Below are 13,086 nucleotides of genomic sequence, written 5' to 3'. Positions count from 1 at the left end.
GTGTGTGTGTGTGTGTGTGTGTGTGTGTGTGTGTGTGTGTGTGTGTGCGTGTACATGCCCACGGAGGCCAGAAGAGGGTGTCGGATCCCCTAGAGCTGGAGTTGGTTGCGAGTCACTCAGTGTGGGCGCTCTTAACCACTAAGCCATCTCTCCAGCCTTGAAAAAAATAAATATTATCTTCTAAACAGCCAGAAGAGAGAATGGTGATGTTTCTCATGACAAGGAAGTAAAAAGTCTGTGACCACTAAGCTGTTTCTTGAGCTGACCCACACAGAGCATGTGAGTGTATTGGGAAATGCACTGTCCCCCAAAAGATGTTCAGTTATCTGGCAGCTTTTAAACTTACTATCCCTAGTTTTATTCCTGTTGATATGAAACAACAACAACAACAAAACAAATAAACAAAAAAAGCCCACCAGGACCAAGCAACGCAGGGAAGAAAGGGCCTATCTCAGCTTACACTTCCAGGTAATAGTTCATCACTGAAGGAGCTCAGAGTTCTACATCGTTACCCTCGGACAGCAGAAAGAGACAAAGTGTCCCACGCCAGGTGGAATTTGAGCGTATATATGACAGCTCAAAGCCCGTTCCCACAGTGATACCTTCTCCCCCACCCCCATAAGGCCACACCTCCTCATATAGCCACTCCCTGTGACCCGAACATTCAGACCCGTGAGTCTGTAGGGGCAGCTCCTATCTGAACCAACACAGTCCAGCTCAAGGCACCAACTGAAGTAGAAACCACAGAGTCATGCTGCCCACTAGCTGGTCAAGCTCAGGGTCAGCTAGCTATGTTCCTCACCAGGCCTAGTGCCACCTGCCCAGGAATGGCACTGCCCACTGGCCCGGACCCTCCTGTATCATTGGAAAAAATAGAAAGGCCTCACAGACATGCCCACAGCCCACCCAACTAAGGCAATTCTTCTGTTGAGGCTGCATCCGCCCAGGTATGTCAGGTTGGACCATTAAAAAATTTACTGTTTATTACAGGCGCAAGGTCCACGTTTAATTATTGATCTGAGAAGTTAGACGTCAGCGACTAATAGGAGGGGTATCTCTGAATGAGTGTGGACTGTCCAAGTCCAGCCTTGTCCTCATTTCTCCCTGTTCTTGCTTGTCTACAGAACTGACTTCCTTATCTTATTATTCTCATGTCAGAGCACAGATTGTGGCAAGCACGTGGAGAGATAAGGCAAGGCAGGGCAAAGTCGGCCTTTCTGACTACAGCACACACACACACACACACACACACACACACACACACACACCAGGAATTCTGGGTGGTGTGTGAGTTGGTGGTGGTGGGGGAAGCCTCATTGCTGTGGGCTGGATGGAACCAGAGCTGAAGAAGCCCCTGATTCTCCAGGTGAAGAAACTCCTTTGGTCTAAGGGGGGGAAGGAAAGCCACCAAAAATGGGCAGGCCTGAGCCACGAACAAGCCCCAATGCTAGCCCCTTTGGCCGTGCTCACTTCCCGTTTCCATTTGCGAAACATGAGCTGCATTATAAAGCGATGACCAAGATTGGTTTCTTCCACTTCAGACCACTGTATTTAGCCAGAACCACTGAAAACCAGCTCAATGTTGCTCTTTGGGGGATTCTGGCCCAGGAGAAAAATGGCAAGATCCTCTCAGGGTGAGAGGAGCTCAGACTCAATACCTCGGACTAACTAACCTTCTTCAGAAAAAAGAAAGAAAGGTCACACAAAACAATGCAGGTCACATTTGTCACACACAAACAGTCCCACACAACCCATAAAGCTCAGAACCCATGGGAACACGCCAGGGCTATTTGATTTGGATTGCAATCTCGGGCACAAAAGGTTATCACCGTACTTTGTTCTTATAAATGGAAAAAGCCTTTGAAAGCAAACGGCAACCTCAGGCAACTGCCAAGACATTCTGAGTGTTTGGTTTCTACCACCAGCTCTTTCACTTTCCCCATTGTGTTATCTTTCAAGAGAACACTGAGCTATGCTATGCTTTTAATGGTGTGTGTATGCAGTGTGCATGGTCTGGCAAAAAACAAAACAAACAAAACAAACACAAAAACAAAACAAAGAGCCCCAAGAGGAAAACATTTTGAGGCTGGCGTGTCCCCTGCTGTGTGTACAAGCGTTTGATGAACGGATCCCAGCAGCAATAAAACAATACTACTACTTCTTGCTTTCAGAAACTCTGCAGTAAGCATTCTGCACTCCTGATTTTCAGCTACACGTGTTATTATCTCCCTTCTATGGATGGAACATAAATGGATTTTTAGGAGTATGGGTCTTGCCAAGGTTGTCTGGTAAAGCAACAGGGCCAGAGCATTGAAGCTTTCTGTAATGGGCCACAAGCCATCTCCATTAAGCCATAACAAATGGGACAGTATAAAAATGTGATTTACATCAAGGTCATAGGTCGGTGCTGACACACCCAAGGACAAGAAGGCTGTTCTTCTGGGCATCTGACTGAAGCACACACAGCAGGGCTATTAGAAAACACCAGCACTGGGGGCAGCAGGACGGGTCAGTGGGTAAAGGCGCTTGCCACCAAGCTTGGAGACCTGAGTCCAATCCCAGAATCCGACATGGTAGGAGGAGAGAAGCAACTAGTTTGAGTTGTTCGCTGACCTCTGCATCCCAGCCATGGTGTGATGGGAGAGGAGACAGACCCTCTCATGTTCTCAGGCCTGTCTCCTTTTAGCGATGGCTTACCTGCATGTCCTTAGTCACACGTTTAAATACTGGAGGTGTGCGCGTGTGTCTATATGTATACATGCACGTGTGTGTTGCATATACACAGGAGGTAGGATAAATAAATGTGCTAAAAATATAAAAAGAAAAGACAGAGGGAAGCTTCAATCAGCACATCCTAGGGATACCACCTAAAGAGGCACCAAACAAGGACGAAGGCTGCCACTGAACGGTCATGTGACCCAAGACACAGGAAGGCAGAGACCAGAGGAGACTGTCTAGATCAAACAGAGCTCACCCTGATGGTCACACTGAACAGAATCGAACCTTGTGAAAACATATCTTAGAAATGAGTAACACAGCAAGAATAGCTCTTCTTAAAAAATGTAAGCAGGGCATCCTCTTCAGTCGGTACCCCTTGCTGTCTAAGCTTCGACCAGCAAGCAGCTACAGCGTCCAGGTCTGAAGATGGCCAGCAGCATGCTCCTTGTAGGGAAACGCTGCTGTCCAAGGAATGGAGCACAAAAGAGGAAACCACCTAGAGCCGCGGTTCTCAACCTGTGGGTCCCAGCCCCCTTTGGGGGGGTCACATGACTTTTTTACAGGCTCACATACAGATACCCGGCATATCAGATATTTATGTTAAGATTCGTAACAGTAGCAAATTTATAGCTACGAAGAAGCAAGTTTCTGGTTGGGGTCACCACAACACAGGACCGCATTAAAGGGCCGCAGCATTAGGAAGGCTGGGACCCCTGCTGTAGAGTCAGAACCGTGGCTGCCCACCATCCACATTCCGTCAGCTCTTCATGTCCCCCAGGCTTACGCCCACTGATGCTGTCAGTCACAGACTGAAGATATCTGGGGACATGTTTTCTGTGCTGAACACAGACTTGCTTTTTTGTTTGCCGCTATGCCCGCCCTAACAGAATGGTATAACATTGATCTTGGGGGAGTGTTAAGTAATGCGAAATGATTAGAGCACAGAGCTGGACGTGTGTAGTTACTTGCAAACATCACATCTCTTTAATTAAGGAACCTGAGCATGCTCAGACTTCGGTATCCACATGAGTCCTGGACTCCACCCTATCCCCAGCTCTAAGGGAACCAGGGATCGCTGGATGTCAGTCAGCATACACCCAAACAAATGTGGTCCAAACAAAATATGTCACCTTGCTGCCCAGACACCATCATTTTCGTAGAACATAAAAACTGCCTTGGGCTTTTACAGTACTGAATGGCATAAAACCCAATCATGCTGAGGCCAGGATAACCCGCAAACCTGCTGGGTGAGAGCTTGGGGCAGACTGTAAAGCTCAGTGGTTAAGGAGGACTACTGCCCTGGCCCCAAGTGGGAAGGTGGACAAGGTGCTGTTTGCTCATAGAAGAATCAACGTGACGCTTTTTTGTCATTTCCCCCGAGGGGACACATCTGGGGTCCGGCAGGAGTCGGTCAGCTCTGCCCTTACCTCCAACACTGAATGCTATGTTTGCCAGGCACGGTGACACACACTTGTCACTTTCCATTCAAGACCAGCCTGGGTTACACACCCAGTGAGTGTTAGGCCAGCCTACGCTACCTGAAGGGAGACTGTCTCGAACAACCATGGTAAAGAACACTGTAGAAAGCCTATGTTCTTGCTCTCCATGTGCTGAAGGCTCAGGACACTCTCAGACCCACCAAGAGCTCCAGCTGGGCTGCAGAGGTCCAATGGGCATGTGTGGAAGAGATCCCTGGTCCTAGCCAGCAGCCGCGTCCTGTGACCAAGAGTGGCACTCAAGCTCTGTAGGGACATATCCAGGGTGCAACTAAGAGGCAGGAGCAGGACTTGTAAATCTGGGAGCAGAGAGTGAGCACACAGAGAAGCGAACAGAAGTGAAATGATGGGTGATGAGCCGTGAGGGTGTGAGAAGAAGGAAAATCCAGAAATAATTGATGGAGAAGAAGCCATTTACAGCATGGTCACCGGCAACTCTAAATTCTAGTCTCTAAACATTCCCCACACCCTACCACAACCTCAAAGGGGAGACTGAGAGCAACTGTTTCATGCTGTTACTTAGCCTGGTGCACAGGAAAGAACTGTGCGTTTCAGGAGAGAAAGCACAGCAATGAGCCTCTGTGACCAGACCAGGTGGCTCAAGGCCATGTCATCATTGTCTACATGAAAGGTTGAGAATTGGCAAGGGTGGAAGATCCGGATCCAGAAGCAGCTCAGAAGTGTCCCGAACAAAGTTTGGTATGCCCTGAGCCAGCCCTCCCGAGACTGTCAGCAAAGCAAAGCTCACGTCGGCATGGCATGGCAAGCTCTCTCAGGCTTGACGGATCAGAGAACGGCACACGGTGGCCATGCTCGTTGCACTTTCTCCCTCTGGCTGTCATGTGAAGGAGAAGGCAGAGAGGGCACAGAGGCAGCAGCGTCCCTGACATGCACCTGCAGTCAGTCCTCACACGAGCTGAGCTCCAGCTCCAGCCTGCTCCACCACAAACACACCCCAAATCTTGGGGTGCACAGTGTTCCTCTTATGCTCATTAGATCTTGGTCTCCAGGGAAACTAGCCTCTTTTGCAGGGCTGATGAGTGGCAGGCTGAGGTGGTTTGAATGAGAATGGCCTCCATAGGCTCAATGTGTTCCAACGCTTGGGCCCCCATTGGTAGAAGTGCTCGAGAAGAATTAGGGGGTGTCACTTTGTTGGAAGAAGTGTGTCACTAGGGGTGGGTGTAGTGGAAGCTTTGGTTTCTTTAAAAAAAAAAAACAACTCAGTTATGTTATGTAAATACATTTTTGTTTTAATCTCAAGTGTGAGATTTGGGGCTACAGCTGTTAACTATGATTGCCCCGCACTGGCTTGGAGAGGGGCGTGATCTTGGCCAGCTGCAGACAGCTAAGGACTCTGAGAGGGTAGAAATGCCAGAGAGGGACAGGGGCCGCTCAAAAGAAGGAGATGACTGCTCTCCCTGCTGCTGCTCTGTCCTCCTGCTGCTGCTCTGTCCTGCTGCTGCTGCTGCTCTGTCCTGCTGCTGCGTTTCTTGGACTGCTGCATATCCTGGCTACAGAGATTGGACTTGTGTCCTCTCTCTGCCTCTTGCTTGTGAATCAAGGTGTGAGCTCTCAGCTACCCCAGCTGTCCCACTTTTGCTCTGCCAGCAGGGACTCTAGCCCTCTGAAACAATGAGCCCAAATTAAACACTTTCTTTCATAAGTTTCCCTGGTCATGTCTTATTGCAGCAAGTGAAAAGCAAATAGAGAGAGAGAACGCAGAAGTGCGGCTGTGGCAGGAGTATCCCCACGTCTTCACTCCAGCCTAACTCCTCAGACACACCTCTCCAGCTCCAAGCTTCAGATGCAGTTGGGAGTTGGATCCGAACTGTTGACCTGAAATGAGCATGGGCGAGGATGACACTCACTCCCAAATGTACCTCAACTTTGCAAAACAATGGGAAACAGACACCATCAAATTCCAAAGCTGAAGGTAGCCTGGATCACCAAGTGCCCCAGATGCCCATACACCAAAAGCTTGGTCCCCACCTATGTGGAGAAGTGGTGAAACTTCTAAGAGGTGGGCCTGGGGGAAGGGAATTAGTCTGCTTGCTGAGGGTGTCTGGTCCACGCCTTCTCTGACCTGAAGAACAGAGCCCTTCTCTCACTACCTGCCTTGTTATGAAGGTGAAAGCAATGGGGCCAGGCGACCAGGGACACCTCTGAAACATGAACTCGATGTAAAGCTCTCCTCCTCTTAACTAGTTTGGCTCAGGTATTTTGTCGTGGTGTCAGAAAACTGACAAGAGGCAAGACTGGATGAAGGTTTCTGTGTGGCACTGAATTCTAAATGAATTGACGTGGAAGATGTGCAGAAGCCAGTCAGCCCCACAAAGGGGAAAACAGCAAGATGTTGGGTTTAAATGAAATCAGCCGGCCAGAACCAACGAAGGAAAAAACTTTCACGCTCACAAGCCAATAATGTAGATATTAATAAAACTGATGGGAAATGAACTGATGAAAAATGAGATGCCAGTACTTCTTGGTCATCTCCAAGCTTCCTCTGACGTCTGTCTCGTGACTGCAGATGCTTCGGAGACTATTTTATTCGTATCAGCATTTCTGGGATCCACACCATGAAGGCCAAATGGCTATGTCAGGTGCCTGACGGTACACCAGGACTGACAGCCCACTGAGAGTTTTCATTAGAAAGGTGTCTCCATGTGTACGGCCAGTTTCGTCTTGGAGAGTTTCTCTATCCGTCTCTCCCCTTTCCCTTCCCTATCAGGGAGACAGTGTACAGAGGCCACTGCTCCCGAGAGCGATAGTACCATTCTGCTGACACCTTTTCCTGAGGGGCGATAGCATTTCTTATGAGTTTCATCTATTCAATTTTCTTTCCTGTCTTCTCTGTCAGAAGTGGAAAAAAAAAGTCAGAAACCAGCAACCCTCATTTTAGCTGTGTGTCACAAAGGCACGAACTATCTGCAAACTGAACCTTCAGAAAACGCAGCCCGGAGTGCGCGGATGATAAGCTGTGGGTCACCTAAGCAATGAAGCTTTCAGAAGTGCATGGGCAGTGCTGGGCCTGCTGGCCCACGCCGTTGATCCCAGCACTCTGGAGGCAGATGCTGGTGGCGCCCTGTGAGGTCCAGGCCAGCCAGAGCTACATGATGACTGATACCAGGAACTGAGAGTCTTTCTTCTTGGGGTTTTCTTGGAAACAGATCACTAGAGATCTCCTGGAATCGTTTTCTAGGAACCTCCCAGTATTACCAAAAGGGTAATCACATCTACTTACTTTTCACAGCGGGCCTGGGTGTCTAAGCCTTCCGTTTGTGCCTTATGAGGGAAACACTTGCCAAGCATCCCCTCCACATGCCCACCCGCCAGTTTGCCTTAGTGCATTCAACCAGTCACAGGTGGAACTAAGTTCCGTGCACAGAGGAGGTGTGGAGGTCGTGTAATACCGCGTAGTGAAGATGCCTTGATGGAGGGCCAGCATGGTGCCACTGTCATCAACTGGACAGTAGCTACCAAAGGTTCCAAACAGATGCACCTCTTACTTAGGAAGCCTTTCCTAAGAATTCATGAGCCACAAAACATGAAATATAGGTGAAATGATACAGAGTAAGAAGGTAAATGAAAACGTGAAATGGGAGGAACACAGTCAATGTTGATCAGTGAAGACAGGCTGAGGAAAGCATGTTTTGGGCCACATTAACTGATGTTCTGTGGTCCTCAAGGTGGGTGTAAGTGAAGACGTCTTACAAAGTGAAGCTCTGTGGGCCACACAGTTGCTTTTTAAAAAGTGCAATAATGTTCTAAAATATGTGCCCACGTGTGTAAATGTACCAAGGCCCCATGGTCAAGAGGAGTTCTCCCTTGACACGGGTGGGAGAGTCCAGCACTCAGCTACAAGGCAGAGGAAACCTCAGCGGCCTGCTGCGCATAGCGGACCTTCTGGCGGAAACTCCTCCTCCGAGACCCCATCTTTTACCTTCCAGCCCCACCCACCCAGCGGCTCCTGGTGCTCAGCCCACTGACACTCCCGTCCACTCACACAAGATCACGTGGGAGAATCCTTACCTCTCCCAGGAAAATTTCCCAGAAGCCTCTGAGCTCACGTTGTTGGCAAGCGCAGGGGCCAATCGCATTGCTCACGTGGAGCCAACCACTGTGAAGGGATCTAGGCGCACAGTATTACCTCAAACTGAGGCACAATGACTTCGCATTTGTCTCTCATTGTTGGTCACAGCAATGACAGAAAGGATCCTAGACCTGTGAGCCGCAGGTCTATGGTAAACACTTTAAGCTCTAGAAAAGAGACTGGAATGAAAAAAATATCCTGGAAAAAATGTGTATTCTCGTTTACCTCATTATTTTCTGTCTTTTCCAAGATGGACATTATATGTTTTAATAAATGGAAAAATAAAATTTTAAATGCTCTCCATCTTTTAATACATACTCACTATTGTGCGTAAATCCGGGCTTTTCTCGGGAAGCCTGACAGACACACCTGCTCTCCCTGGACGTGGGCTCATACTGACATCACCCAAACCCAGAGTGGCGAACCAAGGAGTAATATTGGGGTCCTTACAGGAATGTGGGTGAACGATAACTCGCAGGAGCAGAAATGACAATCAAAGCAATCTCGTTTGCCAGGCCTTACCCACACCCTTCACTGGTAATCCCAGAGACCTCCACGACAATGATCATTTCCACTATTTTCTGACGAGAATATTTGGGCTTATAAAAGCTTAAAAAGTTGCCCTTGGGTGAGAAGGAGGCTACCCCAGATTCCATGTCTTATTTCCTGTCAAGTCACAACATGCTCCTCCTTTCACACAACAGCACAAGGTCAGCTATGAGGAAGCCCTCCCAGGAACCCCCCCTTAAGGCTTCTTCTGGTCCAGCACCCTGCAGAGAGGCGCACCAGGACCTCACTCTAGTGAAAAAGAATCCGGGTTCTCTCTTCCTCACCTCTCAGCTGCTGGATGTAGGCACCTTCTGTGTGCTTTAGCGTCTGTCCCATTAGCTAGCACACACTCTGTAAGCACGCGCTGACCAACTGTGCACAGGATAAGTGCATCTCAGAGGCTGCTTGCGCCGAGCCCGGCGAGCTGCCGGCTGTTCTGGAGCTTCGGAACCAGAACTCACATCTAACAACCCCGCACCCCACCCCAGTGACTCACTGTCTTCTGACACCCCACTCCTTCCATCTCTTCATACACGCTGTTTATTTCGCACCAGAATAAAAGAGAAACTCTCGTTCCTGTTCTGAATCATCAAGTGGAAACAGACGTCCTGACCTGCAGACATGCAAGTGGCCTCTAGGGGAAATTCATCTAAGAAACCACTGCCTAACATAGCCCGTTGCCCCTAAACTAAGAAGTTCAAGTGAGACACAACGAGGCTCTAGCTAAAGACAGTGTGGAAAATTTCTCCTTCACCTGCTTGTGTTCAATACACATTTCCCCGTGGGCTTAGGTATTATTAATCACCATCTGACTTAACACAGCATTACTCATAGTTAAGCACTCCATTAGCATTCAGAAATCTCTAACCTTTGGAGAGCGATTACCGACAATTTGGCTTATTTCCCACACCTATTTATTGAGCATCTACTGTGAACAGGCCTCATAGAGATGAGAAGAGGAGCTATGAATGTGACAGTCCCCAATCTCCTGTCTTTGCTACAAATAGAATGAGGATGGGGAAAAATGCTAATCAAACATTCCTGTAAGCCAATAAGGCTTCAAATACCATTTTCACTACTTAAATGTGAAACTCGATTAGATGCTTGCTATGATGAAGCCAATTAAGCTGTTAGCATAAAGCAGCCAAGAATACTGACTCACTAGGCTATTTTCAACCCCTCGCAGTTTGACCTCTGCTGAAGAAGAGGCTGCAGTGTGCAGGCTAGCAGCACGGAATGGCCAATGGAAGCCCACAGGTGGCCATTCCCATCAGGAAAAGCACACGTGTTCTTGTTTAAAAATTCACAAAGATTTAGCCCTTTGGCTTCTGAAGATTTATTTATAGGCGGAATTCTGGGACAAAAAAAAAATCGTATAAAGACAGAGAAACCTATGTCTCAGTTTAACCTGAAGAGATTCAGTGCCATTGACTACCATGCTTGAGAAGTAGCTGCTTTTATAGGTTGCCAAAACCTAAGAAAGATGATCCAAAAAGATGATTTAAACTGACGACACATCCATCAATCTTTTTTTCTGTTTTCATTGTTTCTACAGTTTCATTTTGAAGCCTCTAGAAATACCAAGCAGGGACCGATGCTGTTACAAACAGCTAAGCGAGCTTTCAGCAACTTACACTTACAACTGTTTTCCATATAAAGGTCACTTCCTGAGTAACCGCTGAGCCTCCTTCACAGCAGGGGCTTTCTTCCCAGCACCCTGATTGTGAGTGCCTCACACCATTCTTTGTGAATGCTTAACTCCCGGGGGGGGGGGGTGTGTGTGACATGTTATTAATAATGTACTTTCTCTAGAGCAGATCCTGTCCTGCTCCCCGAGAAGTCACTCTGGGAAGCAGCAAGAAGAAAACCATGTCTCCAGCTGCACAGTGGGACGGACGATCAGTGAATAAATAGAGGTATGGATTTCTGAGGGAAAATGGCAAAAAGCACATTTACAATTCTTCTAAGCCACACTCCGAGTCTCTCTGAGACAGAGGATAATTACTGAACGCGTTCATGCTCCACACTTTATTTTTAACTAAATCTGTAAGTAGACTGCTGGGAAATGCCAATACTTCCACTGCTTTATATTTGCCTGTAACGAAAATCGTCGCTTTGTAAAACAGTGGTCCAGATCGCAATATCTCTTTTTAAAACATGATGATATTTATTTAGAGTTTTTTTTTTTTAATTGACGATATTTGTGGCAACGTTTCCCTTCAGGGAAATTTTAGTAGCAGGAAGGAGGATCAAGCCAGTATTTGCTCTTGAGTCTGAAGGGTGCCTTCCAGGGCTACTAGCTCTGTTTTCCACGCAAGCAGTAATTAGCTGGGCCAGTTCGCTAGATGGGGACATCACTGTGGGAGACACACAGGTGTTGACAGAGCCGAGTCCTGCCAGGAACTGCTTCAGGACTAACTACCTGCAAAGTCCAAATGGGAAATCCCTCCTATTAAAGAAAACCCTATTAAGGATAATTGAGTTCTAGCGATCGAGACAGACTAGCTGTCTCCAGCGACTCTGTTAATAACTACTCAATATTCACCTGTAAGGAAGCGGCTAACCACGAACTCGGGGCGGACCCCTCCGCGATCTGTCTGTCGGGAAGACACACACCAGGCTGGGCCCTCGAGGACCCTTGCAACACCTGTTGAAGCGCTACAGCTTGGAACTTCAGGAGCTAAAGACTCCCGGATTTAACCTTGGGAGCTTTCAGAGTTAGTGGGAATGCTCCGCGTGTTTACTTAAGGTTTCCATCTTGCTTCGTCGACAAAACCGGTTACTAATTATTTATGAAACACAGAGCCGAAAACAAACTTTCTTACCTTAAGCAGTTAAGGAGAGGCTGGCAGAGGGGAGAGGCTGGCTTTGAACTGAGACCCGCGGTACCTGCCCCTGTCCCCTGGTCCCCACCCCGAGCGGCTTTTTAGTAAAGTCTGCGGGTGCACCCCTCCTCTACTTGCGGAGGGGGCACAGTCTCCGGCATCCCACCCCGGAGTCCCGGGAGTCTGGCGCTGAGCACAAAGACCCGGCTTTCAAGCCGGCCCTAAGGCGATCTGGACCCGGGGACGCAGTGACACCAGGGCCCCGGCCCCATAGCCACGCTCTCCAGGCGTCCCGGGCTCCTACGCTCTGGCTGCACGCGGTGGGGACTCTAGAAGGGCAGCGGGCAATCTTCAGAGCTTCTGCCCGGGCACACAGTGCCCTCTGGTGCCCTCCGAGGACCCCCAAATCCCGAGGTCCGGGGTGCCTAGCCCTCTCCCCTGGCGAGCCGCTCCGGGGGCCGCAGCGGTCCGCAGGACTGGATGCCCGGGGCGGCGGGACCCGGAGCGCGCAGGGCTCCCCTCCCTGCGCCCCCACCCGCGGTGCCCGCGCCGCGCAGCCCCGCGCGGTGTCGCGCCCGAGCGTCCCTCCCCGCCTGCCCCGCGCGTCCCCAGCGCCGGCGAGCAGGTGACCGGAGCCGCGAGCCTTGCGCACGGACCCCCACCCGAGATGGCGCGTCCCCGGGCGCGGTGGCCTCCTCTTACCTCCGAGCCGGCCGGGGCGGCCCCGCCAGGCCGGGCACCGACTGGGCCGGGGCGACGCGCCTCCCGCCGCCGCTGGGAGCCGGGGGCGGCACGGCGGGCTCGCGGAGCTTCTCCCGCGCGGCGGCGGGAGGCGCTGCTGTCGCCGCGGCCGCCGGGGGCGCGGGGCTCCGCGGGGGGCCACTGCGTGGGTCCCTCGGGTCCTGTGGGGAGAGCCCGCCGCTCGCGCCGCCAACTCCTGGGCGCGCAGAGCCGGGGACCGCGGCCGCCGCCTCCCCGCCCCGCCGCCGCCTCCTCCCCTCCTCCCTCTCCTCCTCCTCCCGCTGCTCTTCCTCCTCCTCCTCCTCCTCCTTCTCCTCCTCCTCCTCTTCCTCCCGAGCCTCCCCGCTCCCGGGGCCGCCGGCTCCCCCCACCCTGGCCCGACCCCAGCGCGGGCGCTCGCCGCAGGGACGCGGACCCTGCGACCCCCGGGGTCCCCCTCGGCGGCGCACACACCCGCGCGTCCCCTCCGAGCCCGGGGGAGATGGAGGTGGGGGTCCGGCCAGCCTGGGTCGCGACTGAGCGTGGGGGGGGGGCGGGGGTCGTGCTTGGCGTGGAACCGGGGAGGGGGCAGGCGAGCTCCACGCGGCGGGGCTGCCGGCCGGGGTCCCGCTGAAGTTGTCGCTGGAGGGGGAGCGGAGATTCCTGCGCCCCGGGCACGGGGAACCAT

At 51.0% G+C, this 13,086-nt stretch overlaps 1 protein-coding gene across 2 annotated transcripts in view; it reads right to left on the bottom strand.

The window, feature by feature from the left end:
- The window catches only part of Npas2 (neuronal PAS domain protein 2), a 166,199-nt gene extending 153,557 nt beyond the window's left edge, over positions 1-12,642 (bottom strand). The window contains exon 1 of one of the 2 annotated variants that reach the window (XM_055607332.1): positions 12,381-12,642. The gene's annotated coding sequence lies outside the window, so the exon portion shown is untranslated. Of the gene's footprint in view, positions 1-8,243; positions 8,305-12,380 lie in introns of those variants that run through there. The other variant, XM_055607335.1, reaches the window with a different exon arrangement.
- Between the last annotated feature and the right edge of the window lie 444 nt (positions 12,643-13,086).

Source organism: Psammomys obesus, unplaced genomic scaffold, assembly GCF_907164565.1.
Source record: "Psammomys obesus unplaced genomic scaffold, mPsaObe1.curated_primary_1811, whole genome shotgun sequence".
Classification (NCBI taxonomy): Eukaryota; Metazoa; Chordata; class Mammalia; order Rodentia; family Muridae; genus Psammomys; species Psammomys obesus.
The sequence above is the reverse complement of the archived record's forward strand: the minus strand, read 5'-3'. Positions and strand labels throughout refer to the sequence as shown.